Source organism: Ciconia boyciana, chromosome 8, assembly GCF_034638445.1.
Source record: "Ciconia boyciana chromosome 8, ASM3463844v1, whole genome shotgun sequence".
Classification (NCBI taxonomy): domain Eukaryota; kingdom Metazoa; phylum Chordata; class Aves; order Ciconiiformes; family Ciconiidae; genus Ciconia; species Ciconia boyciana.
In genome coordinates this window covers 29,894,619-29,911,264 of record NC_132941.1, presented here as the reverse complement: position 1 = coordinate 29,911,264, position 16,646 = coordinate 29,894,619, and the positions used below count along the sequence as shown (strand labels likewise).

The 16,646-nt window shown below is 50.1% G+C and overlaps 1 long non-coding RNA gene across 1 annotated transcript; it reads left to right on the top strand.

Moving 5' to 3' along the window:
• The first annotated feature begins 1,304 nt into the window (after positions 1-1,304).
• Positions 1,305-9,850, top strand: LOC140655908 (uncharacterized). The gene is made up of 3 exons (XR_012043906.1): positions 1,305-1,644; positions 1,827-2,141; positions 9,779-9,850. It is a non-coding gene; the product is annotated as an uncharacterized lncRNA (long non-coding RNA).
• The last annotated feature ends 6,796 nt before the right edge of the window (positions 9,851-16,646 follow it).

Sequence of the window (16,646 nt, the reverse complement as noted above, 5' to 3'; positions counted from 1 at the left end):
GGGGTGTTTTACCATGCGTGCTGGAGCAGCAACACGAATTTGAGCAGCGAGATGAAACCTGCTAAAAGACATAAAGAAAGGATTTCCTGCCTCGCAGACGCTAAAACTCTGTTTCGGGAAGCGAGTGGCTGTGAAAGGTATGAGGCCATTCAAAGAATCGAGGCTGTGTGCTACTGGGCCCTCCAAGGGTTTGTCTGGTGGAGAAGAAAGAGCTCGTGCTTGCTTTAACCTGCTCCCAGAAGGTCTGTTTCTTCCAGCCCTCTGAAACAGAGACCGGGCAAGAGATGAATATGAGTTTTCTCTGCCAGTAATTTCCAGCACAGACTGCACGCAAAATCTTCATTTAAAACATGTAAATGACAGCAAAAGAGCCACAAGGGAGCCAGATTTTAAGAGACCAATTTGCTGCCCAGGTTTTAATGACTGTGCACCACAGCGGGCCCCACGCTGCTTTGCTGCTGTGCGCGCTCAAGAAGGGGATCAAAGGACGGACAGGCAGGGACTCAGCAGAGCCTGCATGTCACCCTGGAGGATAAAATATTGTATGTCATGCTTGGAAAAATTGGGAGAGGTGGGCCTCCTTTGCTCCCGAAGAACAGAAAGAGGCTTTGTTTCCCAGACGTGTGGCTCGGAGCTGCCCTATGGCACGTATTGGGGAGACTGCTCCCTGCCAAGGGGTTTTCTGCCCAGCGCCCTGTGCCCGGCGGGACACGGAGGAGGTGATGGGAAGCTCTGCTTCACTAGATGGCCTCAGCAGATTCATTCTTCTGAACGCCCTTGGTGCCCCCCAGGTTTGGCAGGTTGTGTGCCCAAATCAAGCCCAAAAGGTTCCCCCCTTGCACTGCAGCTTGCCTGCCTGGGGTGTTGCTCCCTGCTGCCCTTTGCTTGTTTTTTGCACGGCACTCAGCTGCCAGCTCTTGTTTCCAGACGTCTCCCTCTGGTTCTCACCCTGCCTGGCTGCTCTTCTCAAACTGTTGGGGTCAAAATACCCCACCGCTGGTGCCTCAGGGCTGCCCCAGGGTCTGAGTGGGAGATGCGACAGCCCGTTTGTACCATCCTATAAAGTGCCCTTCGGCTGCGGGGAGGAAAGACAGACGCGGGCTGGTGTGAGCCCAGCCTCTGCTTTACAATCTCTTTCCTGCCGCTATAAATAACCTTGGCGAGAGTCGCTTCAAAGGGAAGGGCTGGCGGCGGCGAGGTGGTTTGGGGACCGAGCGGGACAGGGGCGTCCCGCTGCCCGATCCCACCCCGACGCTTTGCATAAATAAATAAATCATGCAGCAAGGGAGAGGTGGAGAGAGAGGGCGAGCAGAGGAGGTAACGCTGGGAAGCCGCGCAGCTCGCTCATCCCAGCCCCGTAGTTCGGAGGGAGTGTGTCATGTTACAGGGGAGCCACGACCAGCCAGAGCACAACGTCGCCGGAGCAGCTGACAATTACCTCTCTCTAATGGGGACTTTCATGTGCGAGCTCCTAGCCGGTCTGCGAAGGAACTGAAACTGGCAGCTTAGAAGCAAACAAAAACCTACCAGAGAACCAAAAGACTGAAACACAGGAGGAAAAAAAACCCAAACAACCAACCCGATCAGATTCGCCCCCCCCCCTTTGCTGCAGTTGGATCCTTTTTTTCTGCACCCCTTTTATGAGTGTGTGGTTTGTTTTTATTTTTAAAGATCCCCTCCATCCACTTTTGTCATTATTGCTGTTATTTGTCATTTGCTGGCACTGGGATCCCCTCGGACGCTCTTTTTCTATGCCTTCTGGATTGTGCTTCTCAGAGTAGGAGTGAGGCTTTATTTATTCTATTTATTTATTTATTGTTTCTCAGGACAGGGAGGGAATGTTGGAGGAGAAGAGCTGGAAAGGTGTCGGCGAAGCAGCTTTTGACAGGGGGTGCGTGGCTCCCCCCAGGACCGGCGACGGGGAGAGATGCTGTCGCCTCCCTCTCCTGCTGGGCTCGGGGCTGCCCGGCGTTTCCCTGCTTTCTCTGGTGCTGAGCCTCCTGCTGTACTTTCGGACCTCCGACCTGCAGTCCCGGGTGTCCCACTTGGAAGCAGACAGACCCACACAGCTCCCTGCCTGGCTCTCAGCAGACCAAATGGAGACAGCTATTTTGGGAAGAGTTGACCAACTGCTTGATGAGGTCGGTGTCCTTTCATTTTGCAAGTATAGTTTGCAGTACTATAGATTTTAGGCATGTGCATGCTCGCATAGTTGCATTATCCCTTTTTTTCCTCCCTTAAAAATGTATTTCTGCACAAGTGATGCTGCTAGGTTGAATTTCCCGTGCCTTCAGGTCCCTCCCACCTCTCAAACCCGCCTGGCGTTTGCTTTCCTCTGCCCCAGCCCACGTTGTGGCTGAGCCCCGGCACTTTGCAAAGGGGGAAAGCTCATCCCTGGTCCTGGCATGGAGGGAAAAGCCTCCATCCCTCTCTGTTTGGTGACTGTGGGCATTGCCTGCTGAAAGAGTTAGAGCTAAAGGTTAAACCTGGGAATTCAGCGTGAGTTTGAGCTTTGGGACAGGGACAGGCAAGGCACGCCACAGCCGGCGTGGCTATGGGAGGTAACTGCAAACACACCAATGTCATTACGGGCTGGGTTCACTGTTGTGCCAGCCCTGACCCCTTCCACGGCTCCTGGCTCAGGAAAATGAGACACACTGGCACTGCCAGGATACTTTCTGGTACTGCCAGAGCATCAGTGCAGAGCATATGGCTCTGCTATGCCTGCTTGACCCCATCCAAACTCCACTAGAGCCAGCAGGCTCTTCCTCTGAGGATGGGGGAGACCTGCTGCTGAAGAAGCCTGAGCTTCAGCAGGTCAATAAAGAGGGCCCAAAAGTGCAGATTTTTGTTGCTGACACCTTTTACTTTGCTGTGCTGATGCTGCTGGGGGCTGCCCGGGCTCCTCTGCCCTGGGCAGGATGAGTATCCTGCAGGATTTCTCGCCTCGCTGGGGCTTTGAAGCAGTTTTGACATGTGTCAGGAGGCAGATGGTGGCTCACATCTCTTAACTCTCCGGGCAGGTCCACGCTGACCTGTTCCCACAGCTCTGGGGGAGGCTCTGGGCTAAGATTCAGGGCTGGGGCCGTTTCCACCCACCTCTCCTTTTCTCTGTTTACTTCAGCCTTGGCGTGAGACAGGCTGCAGAGATGCCCGAGGCTAGCCCAAAAACGGTTTGTGTCTGAAAAAATCTCGTGTGCTGCTATTGCCAAACGTGAGGTGAGGAATGGGATGATCACAGTGGTGGCTATTGGGACCTGCCTTGAGGCAGTGCTGCCTGGCACCCGGCGGGACCTGGGGACCCCTCTACACTTTCTAGGAGCAGTGAAGGTCTGTCGTGAGGAGTTTAAACCTACAGCTGACAGGCTCGGCTACTGTTTACGGGTCTTGTGGGAGCAGTCCCTGAATCGACTGGGGTTTGCAGCCAAAAGCTGTGAACCCTGAGTTAGCAAACACCTTAGGGGCTGAGGGATGTGGTTTTGAGTGGCCTCTTTGGATGAGGAATAAGGGGGAGACAGGGTCCATAGGGCAATACCCCACAGAGAAAAGCTTTTTGGGAAGGCAGAAGTGTTGCAAGTGGCTGGACCTGTGCCCCGCCATTGCACCCTTGTGCAAGGACTCCTTCCATGCCACTGGGCAGGGGATAACGTGCAGTGTTCCCCTTGTTGCTGCTAGCACAAGTCTCCTGGGAAGTTGAGTTTATCTCTACTAAGTGATTTGAGACATGCCACTGGATGCCTCCCGGGAGTGGTGCCCGGGGCCGGATGGCCCCAGGTCCTGCTGGCTCTGCTGGCCGCGGCACCTTTCTGGCTTTTTATAGCCCAGCTTAGCAAGGAAATGGGGCTCTCATGATGCCCACGTGCCCGGCAGCACTGCTGCTTTCTGAGCAGCCTCTCCTGAACCCCTGGGGGTGGCCCCAGTCCCCCCCGCCCCAGCCAGTGTGGGGAGCAGCCGTGGGACAGGAACCACTGCTTGAGGGGTCAGCACTTGCTCCCAGGTACCACCGGGGTTACCAGCTCCCCTCTGGGTACAGCTTCAAAAATAGTTTGGATAAAGGTGCTGGAGCCTGTGGAGGAGCAGGGATGCCTGGCCCAGGTGTCATGTCGCTTTACACCTGGGATGGTCTGCTGCCTACAGGGGGAGGAGGGCTGGGCCACCCAGGGAGGAGACCCTCCCTGACTCTGCTGCCCGCTTCAGCTAAGCTCCTAAAACAGCTACTTCAAACCTCCACACCTCAGCTAGAGGCACTGGCGTGGGCCAAGTGGCTCAAGGTGCAGGGTGGGGGTCTGCTGGTGGACAGATGGTGGGGTAGCATATGGGGCTTTTACTTAGGAAAGAAAAACAAATCCCCTCTGGTCCTCCTTTTCATTAGGTCTGAAGTGGGGCTAAGTTGGATGGGTCTCCCGGACTGGCTGGCGAGGGACAAGAAGGATGGAGAAAACCAGGAAAGATAAAGGGGAGCCGGGAAAGGATGGGAGAAGAAAAATGAGGAAAGCAAGAGACAGTGCCGAGCAGGACTAGGGGGAGAGGGGCTGCGGCTGGGCTTGCTGTGATGGACGTGAAAGCGGGATATTCATTCCCCTCTGCTCAGACCCTCGCTGCCTCTCACTGCCACATCCTTGCAGAGTTTCCTGGTGTTTCAGCCTTAATGGGTTTCACAGCTGCCAGCTCAGTGTTGTCTGTCAAAAAATAAAATAGCAAAGCTTTAAAGAAACCCCGACTTTGGAAAGAACTGATCTGAGCTGGGCAAGGAGGTGGGAGGGGAAGGGAGCCATGGGCACAGGAGCACATTTCTAGCTCTGGTGGCTGTGAAGATCAGCTGGAGGGATGTGAAGATCAGCTGGAGGTATATGAAGAAGCAAAGTCTGCAAGGGCTGATAGAGGAGCTAGCTGAGGTTATGCTCAAAACCCGTACTGCTCTGTGCTCCGAGCTGGAACGTGTGGTGCCCTCCATACTGTGCCATGTTTGTGCCCAGGTGTGCCCTGGAGGTCCCCAGGGGTCTGCGAGCAGCCATGGGGACACCGTGCAGATTGCACTGAAAAGTGAAAAATGCCAAAGTCCTGTTAGGTGCCCTTCTTCTGGACAAGCAAAAAATAAAGCAAACTGGCAGGGAGAGGAGCAGGGTTAGTTTGTTTAAGATGTTAATTCTAAGCCAGCTGGTGGGGATGTTTTCCCAGTCTTGGAGCCCAGTTTTGGAGCACCCGCAGCTGGCTGTGGCAGTGTTTCCATCTCAGTTCAGTATGAGCAAGGAGAGGGTAGCAGATGCATTCCCAGAATCAGCCTGACCAGTACTGCTTCACTCGCTACTGTGTGAACCTCTGCCTGGTGTCAGCGAATACCAGAGGGGAATTTTCTACCAGACACAAATTGACTAAGTTTTCCCACAAAAGTGTCTGTGTGGAATGGGCCAGAAGCAGGTAGTTCAGGGAGAACTTTAGCTCTACATAGGAATTCCTCTGCATTTATTGGGCATCAGAAATTCATACAAAGAGCACAAATAAACTTACGACTGGCATTTGCAGGAATGGCAAAGCTTTCCAAAGAAGAAAACAAGGTCCTTTCCCATGCTGGGTAACATTCGGTACTATTTTGCTTGCCAAAAGCTCAGCAGGGTGGAGAGCAGGATGGATTCAGTGCTGCTGCTAGGAAAAAAACCCAGAATTTGTGTGCGTGTAGAGATAGAAATGTGTGTGTGTGTGTAACACAATAGCAGTTACCCTGTAAAGCCTGGGGGAAGATCCGCTGCCCCTCTGCGCTGTGATGAGTGCGCTCAGACTCTCAGGGGGTTGTGTTGAAGGTATTTGTTGTGTCTTTAGTGATGCTGAAGGGGTTCAGGGGCTGTGCTGTGGATGGGGAGGGAGCATTGATCCTCACTGCTTTCCCAATAGGCTCATTTCCCTGAGACTCTCTCTTATGCGAGCAAAGGAGGGACACCTGAAAACTCCCTTTCCCTCCCAACTTCAAGCTTTTTTTTCCTCCTTTTGCTTCAATGTCTCGAAGCATGCTGCTCAATTCTGCTTCCCAGGGTCAGCAAGATGCTCCAAGCATCCCCTGCCTCAATCTTTAGCTTAGTGTTTTCCACCCCAAAGTCATGAGATCTGCTTTTTTCTTCCAATTCCTCTGGTAGCTAAGTCCTGTTTCCTTCCAGCTGCCTGCAATCCTTGAACCTAGATGGTGTTATTTCCAAGCTTTTTGCTCCATCTAGGAGGGCTTGCTGTTGCTCTATGCCACATGGTCCTGCGATTCCAGGAGCTGGGCCTTTAAGAAAAAACAGCTAAATTGGAGATAAAACAATGAGACTTAACAAAATCACCGGCCCTTGAAATCCTCCTGGTGGTTGTAATAGATTATCTATTTGAGACATGTTTCTTTTAGCTGTTGGAGATAGTGGTGGGAAATGATTTCACCTCCCCGGGTGACTGCAAACAGCTACGTCTGCTAAAGAGCTATTAATCCGCCCCCTTTGAAGAAGTGCCCTCTCTTTCACCTAATCTTAAGTGCCCATCCAAAATAGGCAGGCACTTGCAAAGTTTAGGAGGTCACAGCCATGGTCCTTTAATGTCAGAAGAGGTCTTGCTTTCACTGCTCTGTCCTCTCAAGCCAGCCCTGTTCTGTCACACTAGCTGTGAGTTAACAAAACCCACGGGAGAAACCTGTGCTAGCTGTATTGCCCATTTCCAGCACGTGTTTCAGCCCGACCCTTCTCCCCTTGCCCTCTTGCAGACAGAGGTTTTTCCCCTTTCCTCCGCACTCAGCGGTGTGTGATGGCTCCCTAAATACACAGAGGTGCACATTCCCCACATGAGAGCCAGTCAGCTGTGGCCCCAGTGCTGGCAAAGGCTTTTTCAGCCACTTCCATATGTGTAGGGGGAAGGTGCAGCCGTTATGTCACTGGAAAACATGACAAGCAAGAGCAAGCAGGCTATGCTGACAAGCCAATCCTCTCTGTAAGAAATGTTTTCAGCATTTCTGCCAGGGCGAGAGCAGCCAGTTGCTGCTCTGGTGTTTCATGCTCTAGGTGTCCCCCAGATGAAAAAGTAAACCCCAGATCCCAGAAAGGAGATTGCAGACGCTAGGTTGCCAGAGACCACATTCTTTTGTTTTTGCTTTCAGAAGTCAACTTTGCCCTAAAATTGAATGGTTTTCTGTTGCTTGGGAATGGAAGTTTTCTCTTGGAAAGGCCAGTTTTAAAGGAAGACCCTTTCTTTCTGCTCTCCTGAGCAAAGCCAGCTTCTCGTGTTGGACCAGGCGGTATTTTGCACCATGCTAATGAGGGAAGCAGAAAAGGCTGGGAATTCGTTTTGTTTCGCCATCTCAACCCAAAGTTGAACTGAGGTCTCCAGAAGCCAAGGATTTTTTCTGCTGCAGTCAATGTTTTTTTAATAGACTGTGCAGGAAACTGAACTCCAGGCGCTCCTAAATTCCTGGTAGGTTTTGCCTCCCACTGAAGGGGAGCAATCCCACGGCACCACTGCCCTTTGTACTCCCCAGGGATGTGCAGAGGGATGTGCAGCCCTCCTGGGCTCCAGGGAGGCACCACGATGGCCAGGGATGGGGAAAATGCCCAATGCTAGTGAGCGCTCCATGGCTGGGTGGTACCGGTGCTCGGGGCGGTGCTCCCAGCCCTTCCCAGCAGCACCCGCACCTCGCTCCTGAGGGGCACCCGTCCTTGAGAAGGCTATTTCAGTTGTCCCAGGTGTTTCCACTACCCTGACCCCACAGATAAAGTCATGGGGAAATGCTATCACTCCTGTTCCTCTCCCGGTCAGGCTCAAGTCCTTCTCGGTCATCACATCCCCTGGTAAGTCCAGTTATGCTGCTTCTCAACTTGTGTGCTGGCAGAGCAACCCAGTCAAGGCTCCTCGCAGCAAACCTGAACTCTGCCTTCCCCCCCAGCCATTCCCCCTTGGTCCCTGGGGTGCCTCTGCACTTGGTGGGGCAGGGATCTGTTGCATGTTTCCTTGCAGATTTCTGTCCTATAAAGGGCCCTGCTGCAGTGTGTCAGACCCTTGCTGGATAGGAAATGACTTTTTGCTCCTGCCTGTGTGAACCATCACCCCTTCTCTGTGCTAAGCCCGATTCCCAGACATGGGAACCCTACCCAAATGTGGCAGTCTCATGTTCAGACATTTTGGTTGGCACATGTGTAGATCGAAACGGGAACGCGTATGTCTACATACCAGTGCAAGTATCCAAATAAAGGCTCCACTGTCCTATTTGTGCCCATGTTTGACCATTAGCACAAAGTGTTCGAAGCCAGGCAGTGCTGCGGAGCAGAGCCTTTCCATCTGGGGGTAGCAGCTAGATGGGAACATGCCCAAATGCAAAGATTCACATGTCTATGCTTTTAAACTGAGAAGGTAAACACAGATAAAATGCTGTATGGGAACTGGCAATTCTCCTTGCGTGAAACCCTCTCCTCACCCTGGTATCAAATCAACTCACTATCAAAACATTTCAGTCTACCATGCAAAAAAAAAGCTCTGAAAATATTCAATTTCTAGTCAGTCACAACAACCCTTACTGACTTTGACTTGCAATAAGGAAGCCAGTCCTTTCAAAGTGAAAAATGGAAGTGTTCCAGCCAGTTCTGCCTTCCCTCATCCCAGGCAGAAATATGTTGCTTTATTTTTTTTCCTCTCTAAAAGAAATTTTCCCTAAACCGATGCCTTCTTGCAGGAAGGTGCCCACTTACTTTGAAAATCAAGTCATTTCTATATGATCGTGGGCATGGGCTTCTGTTGAGCCCAACATAAGGCTATTGCTTTCGAAATGTTGGCCCTGGTTGTGAAGTAGGTCAGACAATAAGAAGATGCAACTGGGATGAACAGTTGGGCTTGAGGGTTAGAAGGGAAGAGGGAGTGACTCCTTAGCACAGGCACCCTGGCAGCTCAGTCTTCTCAAATAATCTCAAATCATTAACCAAGTGCGGTTCACAGGCATTAATGAATAACTTATTTGGATTGATTTGCATTTTCTTCACTAAATCACAGTTGTTGTAATAAAGTCTATGAGGGGTGGTGTGGATGCTGTCCCTAAAGTGCATTTTGCTCAGGACATGGGTCAATTTTAATGACTTTTCCAGTGAAGGAAGATGCAGTGGCCTCAGGTGAGGCCTCTATTGCCCCTTTAAGAGATACACAGATGGGGCCAGAGAGCAGGAGACTGACATGCCGGCACCATTAGAAATCCAAACTCATTGGAAATGAACATTTTGACATGATTCCACCTTGTGGAAGCTCTTGATAGGTTTTGTCTTGTTCTGCACTTGGAGAAAAATTAAGCTTCACAGCCTCTGAAGGTTTCAGGAAATGCCGTTGCTGTTTTCAGGCCACCTTCAGCTGCGATTTTTCAGTGGGACCCTTCTGTCTGTCCAGGTGTCTCCGTGAGCATAAGGAATCTGCCGCAGAGGAGAAGAGTACCTGCTTCAGATCTTCATTTTTCATCTGCTGAGTGGGTCTTCTGAGAAATGCGCCTTTCTCATGGGGACACAGTCACCTCTTTATTCGCCACTGCGGGCTCTTGATTTTGTAATGCCTGTCAGGAGGACCACATTTGGAGGCCATTACGAAACTCCCTCAGCCTGCTTCCAATCAGCCCCCACATTTCTAGTAAAAGACTATGAACTTTAATGCCTTTCTTCATTCCCAAACTGTTCTGCTCTGTCTCTCCCATCTCTACTTGGGCAGCATCCTCCAGTCCTACTTTTCCAAGAATTTGAGGCTTTGGTTTCAACGGTACTAATGAATCCTTTTGCTCTTTTTCCTCCCTTGACAGAAATTAAAGTTCCACTTGCCGAGACATCGAGAAGTTCGAGACACACATCAGCGATGCAACTGCCCGGCAGGTAGGAATCTGGGACAGCTAGCACTTTGGAAGGGCCTTTTTTGTCTACATCTTTTTGAAAGCTTTTTTTAATGCCGTGTGGTATATGAATGCAAAGTTATGCATACTTGCAGTGTGCTTGAGGTATACGAAATCAATACAGAGATGTGTGTAACAAGGCGGGTACATATGTAAATACTAACTCCTCATATGACAGAAACAGTAGGAAAAGTGATAGACATCCAGGTAGACATCTAGGTAGTCAATAAAGAGAAAAAGGTGCATCTAGAGGGCAAATGTTCCCAGTAATTTTAGACATCAATTCTGAAGTGGGTGGAATGGCTCTTGGGACGTGCGTCTTTCTTGGCTAATTTGAGAAGGCTTGAGGCACGTAGGCTAGACCCAACACCAAAGCTGGGCAGCTAAATTTTGGTGAGCCAAAATGGCTCTGGGGTGAGAAGATTCAAATTCCCTGGTGTTATACAATTATCTGAGGCATCTTGCAGAATAACAGCCTTCTGTTAGAAGCAGCCATTTATCAGGGGGTTGAATGAAGTGGTCACTCAAGGTCCCGTTCATATAACATACAGAAATATTATGGGATTGCTTAATTGCATTATGTTTTTAATCATGCTAATATCAAAAGGCTCTTTGAGACACATCTTCTGAAGTGGTTTCAATACAATAAGTGAGAAATTGCTATGGAAAAAACATTTGTGAATGGCATTTCATTCCATTACTATGAATCATGCAGCCTTCCTCATTGTCTTTTGATGCATTTGACTGTGTAGAAAAAAATAGAGAAGTGCCAGCTACCACTCACATCCAAAGTCAATGAAGTTTTGGGAGAGTTTGAATGTGTATATCCAAACTGAGTAGCTGAAGCTCATCTTGAAAAGAAAGAGGCAGGAAAGTTGTGTCTGGATGAACATCTGAAAGTGTCATTTTCATTTTCTGTGGTTTCTCCCTTGGTTCTCTTTGGTGCCCAATGTGAGGTCTTTCACAGTGTCTGGTGGTAAGCATATCAAAATGTATTTAAGTATGGTCAACAGTGTGATAGTGGTGGATGAAATAATGAAGGGGTCTGTCTTTGCTGTAGGTAATGCTGTCTTGTAATCAGTGTATTTAGACCTGTGTACAGACATAGGAGGTACAGTCCCTTGTCAGACTAAAATGGATTTGTAAGGTAGCAGCTTGTAAAAGCAACAGATAAAGATATGCAGGTTTGTGATGGAAAAGAACTAAAATCCAGGATCCAGACTTGTAGAACACTGGAAAATGCCTGATTTGAATAGTCCAAATCAGGACTGTTGGGTTTCTTTTTAGTCCCAGAAAGAAACAACAGGAACTATTTTGGTTTAAATTTAAAAGAAAATGTCTTCTAAGTATCTCTTCTCCAATGATCAGATCAAAACTGAGTTCAACTGTTTTTAAATTTCAATCTTTTCCCTTCAATGGGAACACAAATCATAGCACTACTCCATTTTCAAGTTCCTGCCTAGACTTGACATATAAATGCCATAAAACCACAGGAATGAATATCCTCCTGGTGTTTCTGAGCCAGCTTGGAGAAGAAAACTTAGAACTTGAATGCAGAGCAGAGAAAAAAAGAGACTCACTGATTTTTGAGGCCATCTGAATGTGACCCCCTACACCGTGTGTGTGATAGATGAATCACCCAAGTATTTCAGCATCAAGGTCATAATACTTGGTTACAGATACCCAACATCCCTTGTGAAGCCACAGCAGCAGTTGGTGCTGGATTTCTCATAACGCTTAGGTGCCCGCTCATTCCGTTAAGCTAATAGTATTTCTGAAGGACAGCTTTGGTTCAGGAGAACAATACTAATGAATGTCTCATAAAGGTTCAGGCTTCCTTTTTACCTATCAAACTTGCTTGTCTTCATCAAATATCCTATAGATACAGAAACTATTTGTAAAAATTTCCCCCATCTTGCCAGCTAATCTGTCAAGGGAAATGAAACTATGGTCCAAAGCTGATGCTGTGGCAGGTGAAGTCTTGATTAACTTTGGGCAGTGCAGAAATGAAGGCATCTCCAGCCAGCCATTGTCTCATCTCAGACCCTTTGCTCCGGGGTGTTTCCCTTTTGTCTCCAGGCTGATGCAACGCAGACCACCTGAAAGCACTGTCGTGCTGTTTCAACATGGTCTCTCTTCCAGCCAGAGACCTTGGGAATCCTTTTCCCCAGTGCATTTTTTCCCTTGTGTTTCAAATGCCCTAAGGACCAGACAACGTGACCCTTGCGGGAGACCAAGGTATTCAGAAGCACTGAGAAACGCCAACATGTTGCAAGACTTGGTGCATGCCTGTTGCTTCTCACTGGCCCACTCCACTGCCTATAAACACATTATGTTCCTCACCAAAAATAAATGTTTATCAGAAGTGACATTTGAGTTCATCCTTAACTGTGAGCTAGGTCCCTGCATAGCAAAGAAGGGGAAAAGGAAGACAAGTTCATTTGCTGACCTGTTCAGTACAGATGTGGAGGTCCTGGGCAGGGTCACCCATTGCCATAGAAGAGCTTCAGGACACAGCGGGTTATGAACATAAATGGTTTGGAAAAGCTGGGAATAGGGGAGCAAGAAGACTGTGAAGTGTGTGACTGCTGTGGCTATCTGAACGCGCATGATAAGGACTGTAGGAATAACACAGTCAGGGAAACAGCGCAGTTCTATTTATAGCAAACAATAAGGAAATATAAGTTTCCTTTGGCTGGGAAGCTGCTACTTCAGATCGCTTGGGCTGGGGCTGGGCGTGACTACCTGTGAGTGAGATGTCACTCCTTGGCATTGTGTTTTTTGAGCTCAGAGGTCGCAATGGGTTTCTCCAGCGGTGTCTCAGTGGGGAGGACACAACCCCCAAGGTTAGCACAACCTTCCTGGGTAATTAATGACTCAGTTCCCTTCCTCTGTATAGGTAACCTGTGTGATTCCTTCTGTCCCCACTATCTGCTAGACTGATCTGGGACAACTTCGTGCAGGTTGGGAAAGGGCCCCAAAGCCTCAATGGCAGCACTGACTGTACCCAGCTATTCACCACACCCAGACCCTGTGCCATGCCAGGGCCGAGTGTGGAGAGGGAGCTCACCACAGGTTTTGATCAAAGGTTGTTGTGTGCTAGGATGAGATTTGGGGAGTTTTTCTGGGGCTGAGCAGATGCTGGTGGGACCATGGGTCTAATGTCTAGGAGCGAGCCTCCCCTCATGACTTTTGCTCAGATGAGGGAAATGTTTCTTTTCCGTATGGGATCTGGATGTGGCTGAGAGCTCAGGAGAGCTACCTGAGGATGGAGGATCCTCTCACAGCCAGCTGACCTCCCTTGATTTCTGCCATGTAATAACAAAATGCTGTGAGGGAAAAACATTTTTTCAGGTTGAAAGGGTGAAAACCTAAGCTTTCCTAGTCTAATCCAGACCCAGTTGCAGATCCAGACCCTGTCTGCCTGGACAGTCTCAAACAGCCAGGGATTACCACCAAAACCCCCTCCCACAGCCTTCCTGGCGGAGGTGGGTGCTTGTGTATTTTATATACTGTGACTGTCTTTATTAGACCTTTCCCATCTTCCTCTCTTCAGTTCCTATTTTCACAATCCCTACGTGGCTGTTTTTCACTCTGCTGGCTCTCTGCTCCAGTCTTCAATATCCCTTAAAAAAAAAAAAGGCTGGCTCCTTTCCCTCTGCCCCCGCAATGCTTGTTTTGGTCCGGTTTCTCCTTGGGCAGGTTGGGAGCCCGCAGCACTGGAGGCGGTCAGCCGTGCAAGCAGGGAAGCGACTCGGAGGGAAGCCGAATGGCTTTTCCATCCCTCCCTGTGGCAGCACTTGAGGGCAGAGGAGGGAGCTGGGCTGCGGGAGGAGGCAGCTCTGGCCCCGTGGGCTCCCAGAGAATGGGACCAGTGGTCAGAGGGAGGTTGCACAACCCACCACAAACCAGTGTGTTTTCTGCTGTTACAGGAGGCTGGTGCAGGGCAGCTGCAAGGATTTTAGCATTGGCCAGGAACTGGGGTCCTCTCGGGAATGTCTGTGAGGCTTTGCAAGGAAATGTCCCCTGGGCATTTCTTCTCATACAAAACCTCACCCACGTCCCCTATCTGCCGCAGGCCAGGGTGCAGGGAAAGCCGCTTGGCCACTCTCTTCAGCTCCGATTGACCTTACAGAAGTACCAGCAGGAGCTGCTGCAACTCAAAAATGTTGCTGCTGTTTCCCTTCTTACAGGGTGGCCCGTGAGAGCGAAGGTGCAGCAGTGGCCCCAGTTGCACCCTGGGGCTGTGGGCCCCATAGTGTGCACACTCGGTCCAGGCATCCTGCTTGCCCTCTGCTCGCCCCCTTGGGTACACCCCTCCCGTGCCGGCTGGACCCCTCGACACAGCGGCAGCTGCTGGAGGAGGCCAGCAAGAAACGGCGCGGGGCTGCAGCAGGGCTTTGGCTCCCACCCAGGATGTGTCACCCAGAGCCGGCAGGGCCAGCTGGCGGGAGGCAGCAGGATTTCCCACGTCCCGAGCCCTGCCTGGCCCCGCAGGCAGCCGGCAGAGGGGAGAAACGTCGGGAAGGGCAGGACACGGGCTGGTGGGGATGGCTGCAGCAGGGGCAGGCCCCTGGGCAGCGGGGCTGAGCCCTGGCCCTGCAGCACCCGGGCAGGATATTGCATCCAAGGGGATGCATCCGTTTCTCCCTTGGGATTCTTATCTCCTCCCCAAACGCCTCTGGGGAGGTGAGCCAAAAAGGGGGTCAGTGCCTGAGTCCTGCCCGCTCCCCCCCGCCCCCGGCTGGGGTGCTCCGCCTCTTGCCAGGTTGTTTTCATGGTTTTTATGTTTTCTTGCTGTTGTTTTTAATGCGATCCTTTTCCAGCTTGCTGGGGCTGCTCAGACAGATCTGAGGGCTCCTGTGAGATTAAAAGCCTGAACACACTGGTGAGCCCTGAGAGGTGGAGAAGGTGTTTGGGATCCTTGGCATGGGGCGAGGGTGTGGAAAGGTCACCCCGGCTATTTAAACGCCAGCAGCCATGAGCCGTGTCAGTGGCCCTGGCTCAGAGCCACGAGGAACGTGAGGTGGGAGTGTGCAATGAAACACCTGTCCCTGTGGCCCTCCTGTCAGGAGGTGCACTGAACTAGTTGAAATGCTACGGTTTCATGTTTGACCCCTTCTCAGGACGATAAGTCAGCGTGGTTTTCTATGCTGACTATGCAAAAGGTGTTTTCTCTTTAAAAGTGTCTGAACGCAGCTTTTTGACAACCTCTAACCAAAAAATCAGAAAAAAGGACATTTGTCTCAAGCAGCCACTCCTTGCCAAAAGCTTTGAGCTTTCTGAATTGCCTTTCCCCATTGAATGCATTGGCAAAGCCCTCGTGGCCGGGCTGGCTGGAGAGCTGAGCTCTGGAGGGAGCAGTGCCTGGGCTGCCGCGGACGGGCATCCGGCACCACCGCAGCCAGAGCAGCATGTTGTTGTGTCAGAAAATGCGATTCGCTGGCACGGCATCCCCATGGCATGGCACATCTGGAAGAAAAATTGCAGCATAATCATTGCTTAAATACTTCTCCTCCTTCCCCCCGCCCTTTATAAGAAATCTCCCTGGGAATTGTATTATTCCCTGAAATTTAAATATATTCCCCCCATCCACATTTTTTGGGCCCTCCAGAGTATACACATACTTCAGCCTTGAAGGTTGCTCATGCGCCCTGGCCTGCTGGCTGTATTTTGGGTTGGGGTTTGTTTGGTTTAGGCATACTGTTGTTTCATTTGTTTTGAAGATGCAAACCACACAATGAATTCCATGGATTCTGTGAGCAGTTATGAATAGATGGGGATGAACAATTCAGGAAGAAAACAAACAAACAGTTTGTTTGGTCGCTTAACTCTCTTTCTCCGAACACGTAGGCAGCTGTGCTCTTACACAACTGCCCAGAGTGGCTCGAGGAGTCACCCCTGCCTTGGCTTTTGTCACCTGGAGGTTGCCACATCTGTGGCTGAGGGATGGTAAGAGGGAGCAAGGATGCTCCTTATTCCTCTAAGCATCAACTCATCCGGCTTAGTCTGCATTTGGGATTTAAACCAGCTTTATTAAGGAGTATTTAAGTGATTTTAATGAACCTGCTGTTGTTGCCACAGTGCAGACTAGGAGGGCTCGCGTAAGTCATTAATACAGCTGCAAGCGCTGCCTGGCTGCAAAATGGCTGGAGGGGCTAGCACTTCCTTACGGTGCTACCATGCTGATAGAGTTAGGAAGGCAAAAACCTCTGCCTTTCCCTCTTTATTCAAAATATGGTTAAAAACAGTCAATGCATTAAAAAGGGAAGGCGCTGAGGCACGATAATGGGCACAAATGCTCTGCAAGAGGGTGGCCTGTTTGTTTACACCCATCTGCTTGTTTGTATAATTCCCCCTTGCCATGTTCAGGCCTGTCTCCTGGACTCCCCAAGGCTCCTCACTTTGTCCTTTTATGTGCTTTCTTATTTTAAACCTTTTATTTTAAGCTTTTTTATTTTAAACTGGCTGGAAGGTGGAAGGAAATTCCTGCAAACACACAGAATTGCTGCGGGTCTTTTTCTTTGGAGGCTGAGCTCTCCCCAAAGCTGCAAACAGGTGAACATTTGTGTCCAGGTGTGCATGAGTCCTGGTGGCACAAGCATTAATGTTAATGGTGCTTGCATATTATATCCCAAATGTTATATCCCAGCCCTGGATAAGCCTTGGCTGTTTGGTACAGCCATCCGCCATCCAAAACCAGGGATAAACTAACCTCTTAGTTTGCATGGTGCAGAGAAAGATGTTGAGGACTAAATGCATGCAAAAGACAGAGATTTTG